The sequence below is a fragment of the Terrapene carolina genome, unplaced genomic scaffold (assembly GCF_002925995.2).
Source record: "Terrapene carolina triunguis isolate 2854851 unplaced genomic scaffold, T_m_triunguis-2.0 Scaffold838, whole genome shotgun sequence".
NCBI lineage: Eukaryota > Metazoa > Chordata > Testudines > Emydidae > Terrapene > Terrapene triunguis.
The window spans coordinates 264,722-286,381 of record NW_020665189.1 but is presented as its reverse complement, the minus strand read 5'-3'; the positions used below and the strand labels follow the sequence as shown (position 1 = coordinate 286,381).

General features: G+C 50.5%; 1 long non-coding RNA gene across 1 annotated transcript; it reads right to left on the bottom strand.

Annotated features, from left to right (window-relative positions):
• Positions 1 to 1,618: 1,618 nt before the first annotated feature.
• On the bottom strand, positions 1,619 to 2,261 carry LOC112103080. Its single transcript, XR_002907806.1, has 2 exons — positions 2,197 to 2,261; positions 1,619 to 1,667 (listed from the first exon to the last, which is right to left on the bottom strand). It is a non-coding gene; the product is annotated as an uncharacterized LOC112103080 (long non-coding RNA).
• Between the last annotated feature and the right edge of the window lie 19,399 nt (positions 2,262 to 21,660).

The following is a 21,660-nucleotide window of genomic DNA, read 5'->3' as shown; positions in this document are numbered from 1 at the left end:
GTGCAGCGTGTTCCCCCGAGATGCAGAGTGTCACAGTCTGATTTAAGAAATCTTCAGCAGACAGCTCATCCCTAGTTCTTCTTACCAAAAACAAAGGGTTGGTTAAATTATGACTCTCTAAACATAACTGAACATAATGGTCAGGGGCTAGGCTACTGCTAATGTCATCAAGAACTAACTGTATCCCCGTATACAGCATCAACAACCTGCTGAGCTGAATTTAATCGCTCAAGATTAACAAAATGAAATTCCTCACAATACATCGAACCCCCAAATCTAGGTAATTCCCATTGCCAACTTCTCACTCACTCCATATACACGTCTGTTTGGGGGTCTGCATCTGCATTTTCAGGGTTACTTGGGGGTTCCTCTATGGGACAATCAGCTACAAATTCTAAGTCAGACACTATTTGAGACTCAGACTCCAAGGGGCCACCGCGAGGATCATCAGGAGTAGATGGGGACCTATCTAGAGAGCATTCTGGGGAATTTTCTAAATCAGACTGTGAGAATCACCACCGCCCCGCAGGTTGGATTCCACCTCTCCATTCTCAGACGCACCGGTTTGAGAGCCTCCAATAGGGGGCATCTCTTTGTTTTTTTGGTCCTCATCACCTCTTTAGCCTTTTAAAAAAATTTACAATTTGGGCCATAACTTTTGGGCAGCCATCCGTTTATCCCCAAATGCTGGCCCCCCTTTTGTTTACACCTTAGCTGATGTGTACCCTTGAGGATGCCCCTTTTACCCAGGCCCTTTCCATGACTAGTCATGCCTGCTCAGAGCCATCCTCTTGAAAAACTGAAGTATTTTTCAAAAAGTCACCCGCAAGAGCTTTTGCATTTTGGATGTAGTTTCCAGTCCTCCTTTCTTTTAGAGCTCCAGAGGATACAGCATCCATCAGCTTTCTGAACGAAGCATCGCATTTTTCCCAAATCTTTTTAGAATACCAACGAGCTGTGCTGAACTTATTTTGTTGGGAAAATGATTTGTAATAATTTTCAGATACTTCATAAGAAGATACCCCAGCATCACAGGAGGTTTCAGTCCTTGGGTTTTTATTCATAACCCCTAAAGCACGTGCTCTGGATTTGTGAATGTGTGTGTTTTCACTCACAGTTTTCTCAGGGCTTGGTGTGGTGTTGACCTCTGAGGAACTGGAGTTGTGTTTGCGTGGTTGCTTTTTACCAGAATCTTTTGTTTTGTCCTTTGACTTGATGTATACGAGCTTTGGACTATCCTGATGTTTCCTCTGCACTCTTCTGCTGTTTTGCATTGGCGTTGTTATTAAAGGTCCCAGAGCAGATTCCTGGTTCTTTGGCAGTTCTGGTGGAGGAGTCCCTGTAGCTCTGACTACGGCATTGTCAGGGGATTTGCCCATGCCTGATTAGGAAAAACAGAGATGTTCCAATTTAGCATCAAATAAACATTTTACAAAATTCACCAAAACCACAAAACTTAACTTTACCATCTCTCTCACCCACACCTACATATTTGCTTAAAATACAAAACCTCATAAAACAACCAAACCAATAAGCAAAATATATTTACCAGGCTTCACCCATCCATCAGCCGTTGATGCTGTTGAATTTTCCTTTTCAGCTGTCTCTTTCCTTTTTCTTTCGAGCTTGTTTACCCTCTGGTCTAAGGGTCTCATGTTTTGACCATACTGTGGAGCAAACACATGAAACAGTCTTGCAAACATAAAAATAAAATATTCATTAGTGTGTTTTTCTATGTAAAAAGTCATAGCTTTAAACAAAATAATCCATTTAAGTCTGTACAACAAATATAGGTTTTGAGTTTATTTCTACCACTAGTGTTTCTCCAAAATCTAGACATTTTTTAATACAAGCACATGTTTCCACCATGCACCCAAAAACAAAGTTTGCAATAAAATACTTTTTAAATCCCCCACCATAACTAGGTCTTCAACAGGCCCCCTAAATCACCAACAACAATTTAAACATTAAAACTAATTTTAAAACAACCCATTTAAAAAAAAAATCACATTTTGCTGAGTAAAAAACCCTGTTAGTTTGAAACACACCAAACCAACAGTTTGCAACAATATACGTTTCAATAAACCCACACCAATGTCTTGCACAGGCCCCTAACTCACAATTTAAACATTAAAATTAATTTAAAAAAATATTTTAAAACACACACGCTTTTAAAAATCAATTGCAGAAAGTTACCTTCCACCACAGGGTAAAGGGATGCTGGCACATGGTTATTCTGTTTTCCCCCATGTATATTTGGGCCTTTGGGTTAAAGAACAAGCAAAAAAATTAGTTGGTATTATTCCCCAAATGCGTCAAATCCCTATGCAACCCGTGTATTACCTGGTGTTTTTTAATTTAAGAGTATTAAGCACAACTATAGTTAAAATGGGGTTTTACCTGGCCCTGGTGAAACAGAGCTTGAAGTTGCTGTTGCCATGCCAAACAGATCACCCTGCAATAAAGATAGGTACCATTATTAGTAAGAACAGCATGGACAAAGAGGGACATTACATAATATATATTTTCAGAGTTTAAAACAAGCAACATACATCTACTTGCAGTCCAGCAGCTATTCTCTTCAAGATAAAAAAAGAGTACAGTCTCCAAAAACCTGAGTTTTTTTATACCATCCTAACTCTTTGTTTCAAACAAATTTCAAAGTCTGTAGTTAGCGGTTTGATTTGATCACTACAACTCTGAATTAAGAGATACTTAAGGAATTGAGGCACCCCTCCCCAAACATTCCCTTTTGTGATCTGGGGTGTGTGTGAAAATTAAGTTGTCTACAGAACTGGGCTGCTTTTGGCATTTTTTTTTCTTTTAGTTAAAATACATTTTTCTGTTTCAATGACAAAACAGAGCACTGTAGGGCCTTCTTACAGTATTAAACAGTGAATCCATATACATAAAATCCTTAATGTTACTGTATCCTCTCCTGAGTAGGGGCACCGTGCAGATATCAATGAATGTCTTGTGGGTTGTTGTTTTTTTAAAACATGTTTGTTTCATGCTTAAAGTTTTGGGTTGTTTTGAAATAAAATGGATGAATCACAACCATAGTAAACACCCTAAAAATACCCATAGCTTTTAAATGTTTGAATGTTTTTACAGCAAATGCTTGTTCTATAAAAGTATGTTGGAGGTTTGTGAACCCTTGAAACATTTCAGTTTTGGGTTAGATCCTTGGGGTTTTTTTGTAAATATATTATTTTAAACTTTTAATGACTGAGTTGCTAGAAAGCGTGACACATAATGTTCAACCAACTTCTGGGGTTATATTTAAACTGTCCAATAGCATCTACAAACTCCTGAGGTTTTATTTCATTTAATATTAATCAGAGCTTGACATCCCCACCCACCTCCGTTACTGTGGGTGTACACCCATCAAACTAAATTACTGATCACTAAGGGCTGGTCCACACTACCCGCCTAATTCGGCGGGTAGAGATTGATCTTCTGGGATCGATTTATCGCGTCTCATCTGGACGCGATAGATCGATCCCAGAAGCGCTCCCCCGTCGACTGCGGAATTCCTGCTCGCCGAGAGGAGGAAGCGCTGTCGACAGGGGAGCCTGCCTGCGCCGCGTGGACCCGAAGTAAGTACTTTTAGTTCAATATAGGAAACGTCGACTTCAGCTACGCTATTCTCGTAGCTGAAGTTGCGTTTCCTATATCGATCCCCCGCCCCAGTGTGGACCAGCCCTAATACATTTAACCCTGATGGAAACAAGGGTGGATAATCACATCTAGGCCTACAGACTCCTTAAGGCAATAGAGTCACCCTTGCTATTCAGTGGGGATGTGGTTAAACCATCAGCTCAACAGGATGAGTCAGCTCTATTGTACTCAAACATCCCTGTTTTATACAGAATATAGAAGCTTTTTTATTTGCTTTTATTTTAAACACATTTTTTTGGTTTTTTCCTCCACAAGATTCTACTACACACATTTCAGCTTTTGCTGTAAATGGGTCTCATTTACACAAAGACACAAGAAGTAGGTTCTCACAAACTATTTTTGTATTTATTTAAAAGACATACAGCCCCCTGACAACAAACCAAGACGCTCCATAAAAACTTTTATCTTATTTAAGGGCCACACAGACCTTCTAACAGAAACACAGATAGTCACAAAGCCCTTTTCAATAGATATTTTTATTTACAGCTACCAAGTTTTATATCACATGTTTGTCCCCTCACCATTCTCTAACTTAATCCTTTTAGATTTCTTACAAATAGTCTTTTTCCTAAGCAGGGTTCTGTAACTTTTTGTGCGGACCAGACGATCAATATAACGCTCTGAGCAGACATCCTCCGGTTTGGTCATTTTCTTTAAAATACTATCAGGGTCTTGACCGAATTGCACAGCATTTACCAAGGTCACCCCTTGTGCTAAATGTTCTTGAGTTAAGCACAGATATTGTTGCATTGCATAACCTATGGCAATAACAACATTTAATAAACTTTCAAAACACAGTTCAGCACAGGGGTCCTGGAGCTTGCAGTTTATATCCTCTGAAGTCCAAGTCACACAGTCATAGCACAGCCCTCAGGATCTTCAAAAAGTTTTTCCCTAAGACAGTGATTAAGGACAGCATTAACAGCAACATGTACAATAGACCACATGACTGTCTTACGCTCATGATGTGGCATTGGCTCATTTAGTTCCATGCCAAGCCCACTCCTAAACCCCACATAGCCGTCATCCTCAGTGTCCTCTTCAACTATTTGTATCGGTGTTGAGCAAAAATAAGACAGGCCTGGTTCATCTTCCTCATCTGATACAATGCTGTTCAGGGCCCCCAGGTCCTCTAGAAAGACATCGTTGAGCTGTCAAGAGATTTTCATAAAAGAAACAACTGTAAGCTCCCACTGTTTGTTTTTAGATTTACGCAATCCCGGGTTGGTTCCTGACCCTATTACACCTCATCCTCGACTGTCACTTCTTAATTGTTCATTTACCTGAGCGATGTGTTTTCCGTTCACCTTGTCCATCAGTGACTCCCACAAGCCTCGGTCACCTTCCTCCATAGGGGTGGACAACAAGAGGCCATCACGCTCATTGGTCTTCCTCATGAACGCTTGGGTTTCGGGGTCAGGTTCCAACGTATCCATCAATGGCTGGGCCAAAGGGCTCCTCTCAGCTGCTCTCTCCTCTTCCTCCTTGGAACTTTCGCTGATGTAGTGCTTTCTCCGCAGGTGGTTGAAACCCTCAGAGCTAAAACAAATTCGGAAGCTCTCATTTCTAAAACACACATTCTTGAAATGAGATGGCCTCTTCCATATGGCGCTGGGACTTACAGGGTGGTGGTGCTGCACTCTGATTGGTAGAGGGTGATGGGAGGAGTTCTTAGATGGGTCACATGACCCACTTCCAGATGAATTACCCCACCCCAGAGATCCCCAATTGGTCAAATCTGCTCTCTGGGTGGTCCTCTGTGGCTGAAACCCATCCTGATTGGTAGAGGGTGATGGGAGGAGTTCTTAGAGGGGTCACATGACACCCCTTGTTTCGGGTCATGTCTCCGTCTTGATCCTGGAAGTAATATCATAGTGGGCGGGTCTTAGGGTGACCGATGGGCGGGGCTAACAGGTCAGAGGGAGGAGCCAATGTTTGATTGACGGTAAGCCCCTTATACTACTCTCCATTTCTTCCACCCACTTTTGCAGGGAACAACAGTGAAGGATGAAATGGTCAGGATGTGCCCTCAGCAGGGGACAGTACAAACAACACACAGCAAAGTGGTTCCTACAGTGTCTCCCTGTGACACATATAAGCCTGGGATCCCACTGATGAAATGGAAGCACTAACATCACATATCTTCAGTGGGAGTGTGGACATGGTAATATATGTGTATAGAGCACTATAGGTGTGTCCAGCACAGCCCAGTCCTCGATTATGTGCACAGTGTAAACATAGCCTTTGGCATGGGGTTGTTTGCTTGTTTGTTTTTGCAGCTTCCAATTTATTCCACAAGCAGCACCACCCTCCTTTCAGAGGGCCATATGCACACTATACTGTCATTCTGGAACTGCTGAGGTGGTAGTTAAACAGTGCCTTTCTACTGTCCAAGTGGCCTGTGACAGGGCAGCAGGGGATAAGTCGGGTCTCCAGAGATAACTGGAGCAATCTCCACACCAATAATGTCCATAGTGATCCTGGGAGCAAACTTTCCTTTATTTGTAAGGTAAATAGAACTGAGTTCCTAGCATTGTGGACTTTTCCAGACTTCCCTTTTTTAAAGATAGGCACTATATTTGCCTTTTTCCAATTGTCCAGGACCTCCCCCAAGCACCATGAGTTTTCAAAGATAATGGCCAGTGACTCTGCAATCATGTTAGCCAACTCCCTCAGCACCCTTGGATGCATTGCATCCAGCCCTATGGACTTGTGCATGTCCAGCTTTTCTAAATAGTCCTTAACCTGTTCTTTCACCACTGAAGGCTGCTCACCTCCTCCCCATACTGTGCTGCCCAGTGCAGCAGTCTGGGAGCTGACCTTGTCTGTGAAGACCAAGGCAAAAGAAGCATTGAGTACTTCAGCTTTTTCCACATCATCTGTCACTAGGTTGCCTCCTCCATTCAGTAAGGGTCCCATACTTTCCCTGACCTTCTTCCTGTTGTTAACATCATAGGTGCCAACTTTCACCGGCGCCGGTGGGCGCTTGCGCCCCCCGCTCCACCCCAACTCCTCCCTTGCCCCGCCCCAATTCCAACCCCTGCCCCAAAGTCCCTGCCCCAACTCCACCCCCTCCCTGCCCCTATTGGACCCCTTCCCAAAATCCCTACCCAAGCCCCGCCTCTTCCCCGAGCGCACCGCGTTCCCCCTACGCACCCCTTCCAGCCATGCAAAACAGCTGTTTCGCGGCACAAGCACTGGGAGCTAGGGGGGGAAAGCTGGCATGCAGCATGCTCAGGGGAGGAGGCAGAGGCACAGCAGAGGTGGAGGTGAGCAGGGAGCTGCTGGTGGGTGCTGAGCACCCACCAATTTTTCCCCGTGGGTACTCCAGCCCCAGAGCACCCATGGAGTCAGCGCCTATGGCTAACATATCTGTAGAAACCCTTCTTGTTACCCTTCACATCTCTTGCTAGCTTCAACTCCAACTGTGCTTTGGCCTTCCTGATTACACTCCTGCATGCTCAAATAATATTTTTATACTCCTCCCTAGGCATCTGTCCAAGTTTCCACTTCTTGTAAGCTTCCTTTTTTGTGTTTAAGCTCACTGAAGAATTCTCTGTTAAGCCAAGCTGGTTGCCTGCCATATTTGCTATTCTTTCTGAACATCGGGATAGTTTGTTCCTGTGCCCTCAATAAGGCTTCTTTAAAATACAGCCAACTCTCCTGGACTCCTTTCCCCCTCATATTAGCCTCACAGGGGATCCTGCCCATTAGTTCCCTGAGGGAGTCAAAGTCTGCTTTTCTGAAGTCCAGGGTCCATATTCTGCTGCTCTCCTTTCTTCCTTTTGTCAGAATTTTAGCATCTCCTAACTATTGAGTGCTTGACTTTTCATCTTCAATAATGTTCTTCTAACATAGTTTACTTGTGTGTAACATCTGTATAAATGGGATATGCATCTGGCTGGATTAGGGTTCCTACAATCACAATATTATGGAGTTTTCTGATTGTATTAAAACTGTGCTGTCTTAATGTTGTATTTGTGTATTTATGCATTCAGTATTGTTAGAATGAAGAAAACTTTTCTGCAATACTATTGTTTAGATCTGTCTAAATCTGCCTTCTCTCCCATCAGGACTCATATTCTGACATACGTGCCACCCCCCTCTTCATTGGCCACCCCAGGCACCTGCTTGCTACGCTGGTGCCTGGAGCCGGCTCTGGAAACAGCCTTCAGAATTCCCCAAACCAAAACTTTCTTCCCCTATGGTAATGACAGCAGCAAGAAGCTTGCTGAAAAATCACAAAACTCCACAACATGCCTGGGCCTCAATGCCTAGGTGGCACAGAAACAGGGTATGTTCTATTTCTGTGCATGTAGGGGCCCTGCTTCACAGATTACATTCATATCAAGGCAGACAGATGCAGAGATTGAGATAGTGAGATGTGGCACAAATGTGAGACAATGTGCACTGGGCACGTGCCCGAGCAGGTGTGGGAACAGAGGTGGTTTTGTGTCACCTTCATGTTGCCGGATTCTATTGTCAAACCCTAAGTGGTTCTAAGATGGCCAGTGGCCATAAAGGGTTGTCCAGAAGCCAGGGAATCCCAAAGGGCAGTGATGATTTGCCTAAGGCATCTTTTCTTTTTTGCAGCGGGGGCTGGGATAGAGCTTAGTATCTTAGCAATAAGCCAGCTGGGGATTCCCCCATCCTGGAAGAATCTTTAGCTGGTTGGATTTGCTGCCCTTTTGTATCTCTTTGGTGTGGGGCAAAGAATATGGCCCACGGCATCTCTCTTGCCTCGACCTGCTTGTGGTCTGCCCTGGCTTACTCTGGATCCTACAGCAGAGGGAGGATTTGTGGCACTTTGTGCCACCTCAACTGCTCCCTGGCAGAGTTTGTACACCTGGAGTCCCTGCAAACCCCCTCCATAATCTCTTTGTTAAAAACCTTTCACTACAGTCATTATTTCTATACATGGCACAGTGCAATTTCCAAAGTGTACTCAGACTTCTTGGATGCCCTTCCTTAGGTACCGCACTGCCAGGCCATAATGATTAGCACATCCAGTGACCTTTTCATCTGTCGATCTCAGTATGTTTTACAAAGGAAATTCAGAATCATTGTCCCTATTGCAGAGATGGGGAAAACCGAGGCAGCATTTCACAGCAGTGGTTCGCATTTCTGACAAGTGCATCTTTGTATTTGTCAATCTCCAACCTTTTATCAATACCTAGCACAATTCTACACACTCATTGCATGCACAGTCCTAGGAGGGATGGGTGGGAAGCTGTCAGGGACAGTCTGCTTTTGGAGTTGGTATTAGGAGAATATCTGTAATGCTTTTTTACATTTGTAATAGGAAACAAGTTAGAAAGGGGTTGAGCAAGGCTCTAACAGAAGCCAAATGGGGGCATGTCTACACTGCAATTAGACACCTGCGTCTTGCCCATGTCAGCTGACTCGGGCTCATGGGGCTTGGGGATAAGGGGCTGTGTAATTTTGGTGTAAATGTTCAGGGTGGAGCTGCAGCCTTAACTCTGGGAGCATCCCAGAGCCCAGGCTCCAGCCCGAGCCCAAATCACTGCAATTAAACAGCACCTTTGCACAATCTGCTACAGGCAGAAGAGAAGGAAGGAGTGGATTACACCCAGCACATGGAACGCCATAGAAACCAGATGAGCCCTGAAGAAAAAAAAAGTTTTATACAAAATCCCAGAAGCTAAAGGACAAATACCACAAGCAGTATAGCAAGGCACACCATGAGGTCAAACGCCTTGTGAGAGCGGACAAACGACATTATATTGATAATCTGGCAACACAAGCAGAGGATGTAGCTGCTCATGGTGAACAAGGAACCGTCTACAAAATTATGTGGCTTATCAGTGATAAATGGCAGACACCAACAAACACTCTCATCAGGAACAAACAAGGACACCTACTAACAACCAAAAAAGAACAAGAAATGCGCTGGACAGAGCATTTCAAAGAATTGCTGAACAGGGAGCCACCTAAAGAGGAAGTAAACATCCAGGAGGCAGAAGAAGATCTTGATATCAACACAGACACCCCAACTAAGGAAGAGATCATTCAAGCCATCAAATGCTTAAAAAAATTGGAAAGCTCCTGGAAAGGATAACTTGAATGCATAAGTGTTCAAGGTAAATCCTAAATTAGTAGCATCTATCCTGGACCCTCTATTTACATCAGTCTGGGAAAGGGAAAAAGTGCCAGATGAGTGGACCAGTGGTGTTATAGTGAAGATACCAAAGAAAGGAACTCTCAGTGATTGGCGTGGTATCACACTTTTATCTGTGCCAAGCAAAGTATTCTGTAAAATCATAGTCCAGCATATATCAGAGGCAGTTGATAGCGTTCTCAGAAAAGAGCAGGCTGGTTTTCGGAAAGGGCGTGGATGCACAGACTAGATCTTCACTCTACAAAACCTAATAGAACAGTGCTTAGAATGACAATGGCAACTCTACATAAATGTCAGACTTTGAGAAGGCTTTTGATAGCATTCACAGGATCAGCCTATGGCGCATTCTGTAGGCATATGGAATTCCTTTCCATAATCAATGTCATTAAAAGCTTCTATTTCAACTTTACATGTAGTGTTGATCACAGTGAGCTCAGTTTTGAAGTCAAAACAGGAGTACATCGGGGGGTGTCATGTCTGCAATCCTCTTCAACATTGCCATCGACTGGGTAATGCAGCGTACAACAGAAGACATGCTAAGAGGCATTAAATGGACACTCTTCTCATGCCTTGAGGACCTGGACTTCGCAGATGATGTTGCTCTCCTATCACATACCCAACACCATATACAAGAACAAACAACCCGACTCAACACATTCAGCCAGCAAATTGGACTGAAAATCAACTGCAATAAGACAGATTCTTGACCTTTAATATTGCCTCACCATCACCAGTACGGATAAAGGATTATGTTCTCACCAATGTAGAAACATTCACATACTTGGGCAGCACCATCAGTCAGGACAGTGGAACAAGCCAGGACATCTGGAACAAAATCAATAAAGCCAGGACCACCTTCAGGAGCTTAAATACAGTCTGGAAATCATCAAAACACAACACCAAAACCAAACTCAAGATTTATCAGAGCTGCGTACTTTCAATACTACTTTATAGTGCAGAATGCTAGGGAATGAGAAAGTATGACATGTCCAAACTGTCTTCATTCCATACAATCTGCCTCAGAAAAATCCTCCATATCTTTTGGACCAGAACAATCTCAAACCAAGATCTATTGACACAGTGCAGCCAAGAGGATATGAGCACCATCATTGCCAGGAGGCATTGGAGATGGATCGGTCATGTGCTTCGGATGGAAACTGATTCCATCACCAGAGTAGCAATAAGATGGACACCTGAAGGCAAATGAAAACAAGGCCACCCAAAAACAACATGGCAAAGAGCTGTGGAAGCCGAGCTGAAAAACCTGGGGCACAGCTGGGGAACCATTGAAAGACTTGCCAGAAATAGACAGGAGTGGAGGAGCTTCGTCACTGCCCTAAATGCCAGAGGCATAATAGGAACATCATGATGATGATTATTACCACGATCCCGTGAACCCACATCAGCTGGCATGGACCAACCGCAGGTGTCTAGTTACAGTGTAGACATGACCTGAGAGAGCAAGAGAAAGAAGAGAGGTAGGCTTTATTGCTATTTTTATTATTCTATTGAATGTCCTTGTTCAGGGTTAGAAGAAAGTTACTTTCTCCATCACTTCTCTACAGGTAGTCTGGCCTGTGCAGTCAACACAGAATTCTGTCCCACTGCAGTGGTAACTGAAGTATAACCCTCCTCCCATTGTATCTGCCCTTGTTGGTAATTAACTCAGAAAATAAAGGAAAGGTGCTTAAAGCAGCCGTGGAAGGAGAAGGGGGACCTTCAAGAGAGGCCTCTTTTGATTATGGATCCTCTGCACTGGGAAGAGCAGCATGTCTGTGAAGCTTCTGTGTTGCATTGGACAGACAGGTGTATATGTAGTTACTGGTACTACATTAGGCAGAGAGTGCATGTGTGGTTATTGGTGCTGCGCTGGGCAGAGAGGTGTGTGGGTTGTTACTAGTGCTGAATTTGCAACAGAGACCTATGTGTAGTTACTTGTGCTGCACAGAGCAGAGATTGTAATTACTAGTGCTGCATTGGGCAGAGAGATGCATGTGTAGTTACTGGAGCTGCCTTGGACAGAGACGTACGTATGTGCAGTTATGGTGAGTATGTAGTTACTGGTGTTGCGTAGGGAAGAGAGGTGCGTGTACAGTTGCTAGTGCGGTGTTGGGCAGAAACGTGTGTGTAGTTATTGGTGCTACATGGGGCAGAGACACATGTGGGAAGTTACTGGTGCAGTATTGGGCAGCACTGTGCTTTTGTAGTTGCTGTTGTATTTTGCAGAGGTGCCTGTTGTAGCCAATTAATTCAGTTTATCATTTAATTGGGTTATCTATTGCTGTAGTTAATTCATGTGTTATTTCATATCTGATGGACAGATTGAAGTTATAGATATGGGTATAGATGTAAGTAGGATAGGATCAGAGGAGTATAAGGCTTCTCTGTTCAGGGTGGGGCTGCAGTCTTAACTCTGGGACACTCCCACCTCACAGGATCCTAGAGCCCAGGCTTCAGCCCAAGCCCAAATCACTGCAATTAAACAGCCCCTTAGCAGCATCCCGCGAATCTGCATCAGCTGGTGTGATGAGTGTGTTTTAGGTATATAAGTAAGGCTGTAATGCAAGGTCTATGGACTAAGGTCTGTAAGATTTCAGTTTAGCCATACTTGGCCTCATGCTTAACAAAGATCGACATCAGTAGGTGACCCAGGAATAACCCCGTGCCAGTAAAGTTACAAGATTACTGTAAAGAATGTGCCAATAGGTGATGTTTGGGAAAATATGCCTCAGTGTACCCATCTGGACTGTAAGACACCTGATTGTAACATCATAGAAAGTTTTGCTCTGACTGCAGGTTACCATGAGAACATGTTTACCTAGATGCTAATAAGAGAAACTAAGATGACAACCTGTGAGAAGAAGGGCAGGTTGTCATCTTAGTTGGAAGTATGGGGTGTGGAAGTACAGATAAAGAAGAGGAGGTTGGAACCCTCATGCATATGCATAAGGTGTTAGACATGGTTGTAAGACAGGATAAAAAGGGTTCCTCGCGATGGATAGGGTTCCCCTTTGTTAATGACAACTGGTTGAGAAATCCACCCAACTTGCTGATACTGTATCTTTGGGTATGTGAATCTGAATACAGCATTGGCTATTACATGGATTCTTAGGTTTTGAATATGTATTGTGGCAGAGCTCCAACCTTGTCCCCGTGGGTCCCACGCTTCCAGGCAGTTTATACTAGCCTCAGAGGCTCACTGCAACCCTCCATGTAACCTTTCTCTCTCTAGGGCCAGGGTACAGTCTACTGAGCCCTTTTCATCATAAGCCAACAAGGAGGTTGGTGAGAGAACTCCCACAGTCTCTGTTGTCCCTATGGGTTTATTCACAAACAGCTGAGCTTTCTGTCCTGACAGGGCCCTGTCTTCCCCTCCCAGGAGGTGTTTCTGTAGTGGCAGGTTGGGGGAAACCAGGGCCCACTCTCTACTCCAGGTTCCGGCCCAAGGACCCTAATGACAGCAGCTGTGGCAGCTGACCTTTCACTGCCAGAGTTGCTACATTTCACTAGGCCACTTCCCCACAGCTCCCCCACTTCTCTCTCTTAATGCCTTCTTCACCCTTATCTTGGAGCTCCCTTTCCAGTGGTTTGAGCGTGTCATCATTACCCAGCCCTTCAGCCACACTTCCTCTCTTCTGGCTCTCCTCAGCCTGACTGGAGTGAGCCCTTTTATAGTATCAGAGGGGCCTTAATTAGAGTCAGTTGTTCACATTAGCTTAACAGCCTCACCTGACTCTTTGCAGGTTAATTGGAGTCATGTGTTCTCATTAGCCTAAGGGCTTCAACTGACTCTTTGCAGGCTAATTGGAGTCATGTGTCCACCCTAGCCTAGAGCAGCCCCTGCTCTGGTCAGTCAGGGAACAGAACCCTGCTGTTTCTGCAGTGGCCAATAGCTTGTCCTTTGACTTCTCTCCTATAGTCCTCTAGCTTGGAGGGTGGTGGGAGGCTACTGGTGCTGGGGCTGCTGCTAGGCCCTGGGCCTTTGCTGCTGCTAGTGCTCCTCCTCCAGCTACTCCCCTGGCTGGGCCAGACACCATGTCCCTTCTCTGCCACCATGTCCCTTCTCTGCTACCTGACTGCTAGACCACCCCCCACCCCCAGCTGTTGCTGTTCCTGCTGAAGCCCCTTGGGTGGGGGCCTGCTGGCCCACTCCCCAGAGGAGGGGAGTGAGGGACCCCAGTCCCAGCCATTGCTACTTCTGCTGTGGACACCACCACCACATGAGAGGGGTCCTTCCTGCCTGGGCACTTGACTGCTGACTGGAGCTGCTGTTCTTGCCTGGGAGCTATTAGAGCTTTGAAGAGGGGGAAGAAGGGTACCATCTGCTGCTGGGGGACCACACAGAGACTGCAGACCACCATGGAGGGGGTATTCAAAGACTGAGTAACTCTTGAACTGTGCTCTTGTGGTGGGGGTCTTGACTGTGTTTGTGGGGACACGGGGGGTGTGGTGTGGAGCCTGACCCGGTCCATCTGTGTCGTCCCCCCCCCTGCCCACACCACTACCATTGCTGCCCCCTCCTCCACCCCCAGGGGACACTTACCATCTGCCTCAGTTCCTGCCTCAAGGACTCAGCTGCTTGCTTGGCTTGCCAAGCCCTGTTTCCACTATTTAGGTCTGAAGCAGCAGCTAGCAACCATTGACATTTTTTAGCAAGGATATCCCCCCCCCTTGGACTGATACCACCCCTACCCTGCAGCAGTCACTCCCTCTCCCCTTGCAGCCCTTTGGCCCCCCCTTTTGCCCCAGCCCCTCAGCAGCTTCAGTTTGTATTCCTGCCCCGCCCCTTTCCCTCTGCAGTTTTGTTTGTCCCAGCCTCTGAAGCTAGCCCCTTGGTTTCCCTGTCCTACCTCCAGCCTGGTCGTTGCCCGCCCCCCCCACCCCCCCAACCGCGGTCCACCTGCTCTGACTGGCCCTTTGCTCTGTGTGCCCATACCTCCTCCCATGTGCTTGTGCCCCTCCCCTGTTTCAGTTTGACCCCCCCGCCTCACTGCATCCCCCCATGCTATTATAACCCCCTCCCCTAGTGCAGCTAGAGGAGCCAGAATCCCATCCTGTGTCGGTGACTAATTCCCCACCACACACACACACCAAGTCCTTGATAGCCCTCCCCTTCCCGTGCCCTCCTCCCCTGCCTGCAGCCTAGCGGGGAGGAGTGGTTGCCCAGTTTTCCCCTTCCCTACCCCTCTCCGGTATCTCTCCTCCCTCCCTGCCCATTATGGCGGGGAACAATGTGGGTGGGACTCCTCGGGTAGACCACGCTGCCCCTCCTTCACCTGCCCCCCCCCCCGTCATCTCCTGTGGCTTCCACCTCGACTGCCAATCCACCTGCTACCGCCCCACTGGGGTGCCAGCAGCGGCGGACCACGGGGTGAACTCCATTGCTGCCACGTCCTTCGCCCCCTCTGATTCTGGGGGATTCCCCCCAGCCAGCGGGAAAGGCCAGGGTAAAAAGAAGGGTAAGGGTCCCACCAAAAAGGCTAGGCCCTCCATGGCAGGGACTGCCCCCTATACCGCGGCCCCGCCACTGGCCATGGCATCCCTCCCCGTTGCTTCCTCCACCAGCTCTGCGGCTGCCCTCTCTCGGCCCCCAGGGCATACGCCCAGGTGGTGGCGGCTCCCCCGCCTACCGCTATGTCATCTCTCCCGGCCACTGCCTCTGCTAACATCTCTGGCGGCCAGGGCCCCGTCCCCACCTTGACCAGGAAGCACGGCGTCCTTTGCCTCCTGGTGCCCACCTCGCCTCACGTTGAGACCTATGTGCAGGCGTTGGCAAGGGTGATGGGGCCCACGGCCATCGTGGCAGCCTCCATAATGTATGGGAAGGCAGTCTTTTTCCTGGCAGCGGAGGCCGCGGCCCAAGAGGGCGCGGAGAAGGGCCTGGCAGTGGGGGGCATGTTTGGACTGGAGGACCTGGGCATCCGGTTGGTCCTGACCTCTGTTCCTCCCTAATGCTGCCCTGTTACCTGCCCTCTCTGCCCTGGGGAAACCAATCTCTGTTGTCAGCCCTCTCCCGCTGGGCAGGTGCAGTTTCAACTACCGCTGGCGGTGCATGACGGAGAGGCACTTGAGGGGTCCGTCCTGCCAGGGGGCCCACTACCGCACGCATTATTCTACAGGGGAGGCCGGGTGCTACCTCTGCCGGGCAATGGGACACATCCGGAGGGACTGCCCCTTGGCCCGGCAAGGAGGAGCGTCCGGGACCCCCGAGCCCCAGCAGGGTGCCGGCTCTGTCATCACCGGTGCCCCTGGCTTCCTGGTGCCCGGAGCCACCCCTCCTCCTTCCCAGCCCACCACTGCTCTAGCTCAGGCCCTGGAGGTACCTTCCCGCTCGTCTGGGCGTGCTGGGGAGAGCCCCGCCTCCACTGCATGTAGTCTGGTGGGGCCTATGGAGGAGGGTGCGGCGGGATTACCACCGGGCATGGGGGAGGGCCCGCCCGGGCCCGCCCCCGCCCCAGGGCGAATCTTCCCTCCCTCATGCTGCCCCACCACTAGCTCCCCAAACTCCAGTGCCACCGCCCCTGCCCCCCAGCCCGACCCCGTCCACCAGCCCACAGATGATGCCATGGAGGGCTGGGTCCAAGTACAGGGAAACCAAGGCAAGCGGAAGGCTCGAGCACTACTTCTGTCTGATGCGGAGGCCCCCCGAAAGCCCAGGAAGGGGGCCACTGACACCGAGCCTTCTGCCTTGCCCCTGGGTGTATCCCATCTGCTAGAGCCGGCTGGGGATGACGTGGCAGCAATGGAGGGTAGCACTGCCCCTTCTCCGGAGTCCCTCTCTGGGGGGGCCCCTGATGGAACCCCTCATGCCCCCTTGCCACCTGACCTCCCTGCATGCTCCGAGGTGAGAGTTGCTTCGGGCATTGATGGTGGTCCCCGGGATGGTGGGTGGTGATTTCCCCTCCATCTTTGAGGAGATTGAGGCCCTGGGTCTGACCCCAGTGACCCGGGGGATGACGACCCTCTGCCAGCGGGCCTCGATCTGGCCAACCTCACCCCGATCGCCCCTTCCACATGCTCTCTACCCCAACCGCTACTTCTGCTCCCACCTCCGAGGGACCCCAGGACTCTTCCACCGGCCCGGCCGCAGATGGCACCCCGCTAACGGCCGCCAAGCCAATCGAGGTGACGGCTGGTGCCACACGGCTGGGACCTGAGTCACCGGGGGTTTCGCTTGCTGCTGTGGGGCAGCCGACCTCCTTCCCGGGTGGGGGCCTCACTGCTTTTTCCCCACCTATTGATGCCGTGGCCCCAACACCCGCCTTGGATCGCGAGCCCAATATCGTCGAGGACCCCCTTCCCGCTCCACGGACCCCTGAGCCTGACCGAGAGGTGCCACCCCCCGGGAGCTCAGCTGCGGGGGGCCCCGGTTCCAACTCTGCCCCTCTCCCCAACCCTGCTCCTGCCCTGCTCCTGATGCCGACCCCGGCCCACTCCCCTCCACCTCCCGTGCTGCTATTGCCGCCCTTGGGGCTGTCTCCTTCCCCTTCCCAGATGATGACCCCCAGGGAGTGGCGTTCGTGTTCCCCTCTCCCGACCCCCTAGGGGCTGCTATTTTCCCTCTGCCGCCACCCATTGAGCAGGGGACTGAGGCGGGCTGCGTGGCGCTTGCACATCGGGCGCCACGCTGGGGGTCCACCCCCTCCCTGCCCGTCTTGGTAGGCCACGGGACTTTGGCAGGGGTCCCCACTAGAGGATGGCCAGGGGCCTGTAACCCCACCCCCGATAGGCTGCGAGAGGAGCTGCAAGAGTTTCTCCAGGACGCCCGTGGGTCCCGGAACAAGGTGCAGCTCGCTCTCCAGCTCTGGGGGGACTTTTATCAAATCCTCCGGGCTGTAAGGGCCATTCTAGGGGAGGGTAAAGGGACCGGGAGGCAGGCCACTTCGGCCTACCAGCGGGCCCACGGCTTCCGTGACTCCTTGCTCACCTACGGGATAGGTCACGGTTTGCTGCACAGCCCAACGGGGGCCGTGAGCGTCCCTGCTGGCAAGGATCCCCCCCAGCCCTCCCCATGGCATCTATCATCTTCGCAACATTAAAAACCCGGGGCTGTAGGATGGGTCTCCGCAGGTGCCAGGTGCTCTCCTTCCTTCGGAAGGGGGAGCACTCTGTGGTTTTCCTGCAGGACACCCATATGGTTCCAGCTGCCGAATCAAGTTGGCGGCTGGACTGGGGGGACAGAGTCTATTTTAGCCATCTCACCACCACTTCGACTGGGGTGGCTACCCTGTTCTCCCCCGACCTACTGCCTGAGGTGCTGGGGGTCGCTGTGGCTGTGCCGGGCCGCCTGCTGCACCTCCGGGTCCGCATGGAGGGGCTAGTGGTCAACCTCGTTAAAGTTTATGCCCCGACATCAGGCCCAGAGCGGCTGCGTTTCTATCAGCAGACGTCCACCTTCCTCGGCTTCTTGGATCCTTGCGAGTGCCGGGTCCTGGGCGGGGACTTTAACACCACCCTTGAGGAGCGGAACCGCTCGGGGACCGAGCAGTGCCCGGCCGCCGCGGACGTCCTCCAGGAGATTGTCAACCATTACTCCCTGGTGGACGTCTGGCGCGACCACTACCCGGACGACGTCTCAACGTTCACCTTTGTCCGGGTGGAGGCCCATCAGTCGCGCCACTCCCGGTTGGACCGCATTTATTTCTCACGCTACCACCTTTCACGGGCCCACTCCTCCAGCATCCAGCCAGCCCTGTTCTCAGACCACCACCAGCAACTGTGACGGCCTCTCTCTGTGCGGAGAGGCCGGGGCCGGCCTATTGGCACTTTAATAACAGCTTGTTGGAGGATGTGGGCTTCATGGCATCCTTCTGGGTGTTCTGGCTGGCCTGGTAAGGGCGGAGGCGCGCCTTTCCCTCGATGCGGCGGTGGTGGGACGTGGGGAAGGTGCGTGCCTGGCTCTTCTGCCGCTACGACACCTGGGGCCCCAGCCAACGGAGAGATGCGATGATAGAGCAGTTGGAACGGGAGGTCTTAGAGCTGGAGAGCCATCTGGCTGCCAGCCCTGAGGATCCATCCCTCTGAGGAGCGTGCTGGGAGAAGCAGGAGGAGCTCCGGGCCCTCGAGGACCATCGGGCCCAGGGTGCCTTTGTTCGATCCCGCATCCACCTCCTTCGGGAGATGGATCGCGACTCCCACTTCTTCTACTCCCTGGAGAAAAAGAGGGGGGCCAAGAAGCACGTCACCTGCCTCCTGGCAGAGGACAGCACCCCCTCACAGATCCAGCGGAGATGTGCGGGAGAGCCAGGGCCTTCTACGCAGGCCTTTTCTCCCCAGATCTGACTGATCCTGACGCTTGCAAAGTGCTCTGCGACGGACTCCCGACTCTCAGCGTGGGAGACCGAGACCGGCTAGAGCTGCCTCTCACTCTGGCTGAGTTCTCAGAAGCCCTCCGCTGCATTCCCACCAATAAATCTCCGGGCATGGATGGGCTGACCGTGGAGTTCTACCGTGTGTTCTGGGACATCCTCAGCCCAGACCTTGTCACCGTCTGGGCCGAGTCCTTGGAGAGCAGGGTCCTCCCCCTGTTGTGCAGGCGAGCTGTGCTCGCCTTGCTCCCAAAGAAGGGGGACCCCGCGACCTTTGGAATTGGCATCCCGTCTTGCTCCTCAGCACGGACTATCAAGTTGTAGCGAAGGCCATCTTGCTGCGGCTGGGGTCCGGGCTAGTGGACATGGTCCATCCAGACCAGACCTACACCATTCCGGGCCATACCATCTTCGATCGTCTCTATTTGGTCCGGGATCTCTTGGAGCTGGGGTGTAGGGATGGTCTGTCATTTGCCCTCCTGTCCCTGGACCAGGAGAAGGCATTCGACAGGATGGACCACTGGTATCTCCTGGGCACTCTGTGGGCGTTTGGCTTCAGGCCCCAGTCTGTGGGCTTTCTCCAGGTGCTGTATGCCTCCGCAGAGTGTCTGGTCAGGCTCAACTGGACCCTGACCGAGCCGGTCAGCTTCAGGCGGGAGTACAGCAGGGCTGCCCCTTCTCAGGCTAGCTGTACATTCTGGCGATCGAGCCCTTCCTCTGCCTCCTCTGCCGGAGGTTGACGGGTTTGGTGCTTTGGGAGCTGGAGCTGCGGCTGGTCCTGTGGGCATACGCCGACGACGTGCTCCTCGTGGTCCCAGGACCCGGGCAACCTGGTGCGGGTGGAGGCCTGCCAGGCTGTTTACTCGGTGGCCTCCTCCACCCAGGTCAACTGGGTCAAGAGCTCTGGCCTGGTGGTCCGGGATGGGTGGCAGGCGAGCTCCCTCCCACCCGCGCTTCAAGCCATCCGGTGGAGCACGGGTCCGCTGCTCTATCTCGGCGTTTACCTTTCTGCCACACATCTTTCTCCGCCGGAGAACTGGCAGGATTTGGAGGCCAGGGTGGGTGAGCAGCTGCGGAGATGGACAGGACTGCTCCGGTGTCTCTCCCTGCGGGGGAGGGCACTGGTACTGAACCAGCTCATCCTGTCCATGCTCTGGCACCAGCTCAACACCCTGAGCCCGGCCCCAGAGATCCTGGCCAGGCTCCAGAGGACAGCCCTGAAGTTTTTCTGGCCAGGACTGCACTGGGTCTCTGCAGGAGTCCTGAGTCTTCCCCTGGAGGTGGGAGGACATGGCCTGGTCTGCCTTCGTAGCCAGGTCAATATCTCCAGGCCCTTTATGGTGCACGTAGTCCGGCATGGAGCACGTTGGCGCACGCCTTCCTCCGTCGCTTCTGAGGGCTCCGATATGACCGGCAGCTCTTTTTTCTTCACCCGAGGGGTCTTCCGCCTCTCAGAGGTGCCGGTCTTCTACCAGGACTGTCATAACTATAAAGGGAAGGGTAACAGCTCTCTGTGTACAGAGACTCCAAATCCTTTTACCTGTAAAGGGTTAAGAGGCTCGGGTAACCTGGCTGACACCTGACCCGAAGGACCAATAAGGGGGCAAGATACTTTCAAATCTTGGGGGGGGGGAAAGGCTTTTGTGTGTGCTCTTTGTTTTAAGGGGTTGTTCGCTCTTGGGACTGAGAGGGACCAGACATCAATCCAGGTTCTCCCCATCTTTCTAAACAAGTCTCTCCTATTTCAAACTTGTAAGTAAAAAGACAGGCAAGGCGTCTTAGATTTACTTTGTTTTCTCAACTTGTAAATGTACCTTTTACCAGAGTGTTTATCTTTGTTTTGCTGTACTTTGAACCTAAGACAGAGGGGGGTCCTCTGAGCTCTTTAAGTTTGATTACCCTGTAAAGTTATTCTCCATACTGATTTTACAGAGATGATTTTTACCTTTTTCTTTAATTAAAAGCCTTCTTTTTAAGAACCAGATTGATTTCTCCTTGTTTTAAGATCCAAGGGGGTTTGGATCTGTACTCACCAGGAGTTGGTGGGAGGAAGGAGGGGGGATGGTTAATTTCTCCTTATTTTAAGATCCAAGGGGGTTTGGATCTGTGTTCACCAGGGAATTGGTGAAAGGTTTCTCAAGGCTTCCCAGGGAGGGAATTCTTGTGATGGTGGCAGCGGACCAAAGCTAAGCTGGTAGATAAGCTTAGAAGTTTTCATGCAGGCCCCTACATTTGTACCCTAAGGTTCAAAGTGGGGATACAGCCTTGACAAGGACCTTCTCCTGACCTGGAAGCTTTTTTCAGTGACTAGGTCTGTTGTGGCCACCGTGGGAGCGGACCTCTTCGCGGAGCCCCTGCTACATATCCCTGGTCTACGTGTGCAGGTGGCAAAGTCTCCCTCAGTGTGCCAGAGGTGTGTCCTGGCAGAAATCACCAGGGTCAGAGACCTCCTGGACTATCACAGGGGCGACTGGGTGGATCCCCGTGTGCTAGGTCGGCGCATGGGGCTCTCCACCTTTCCAACCCCTCTGC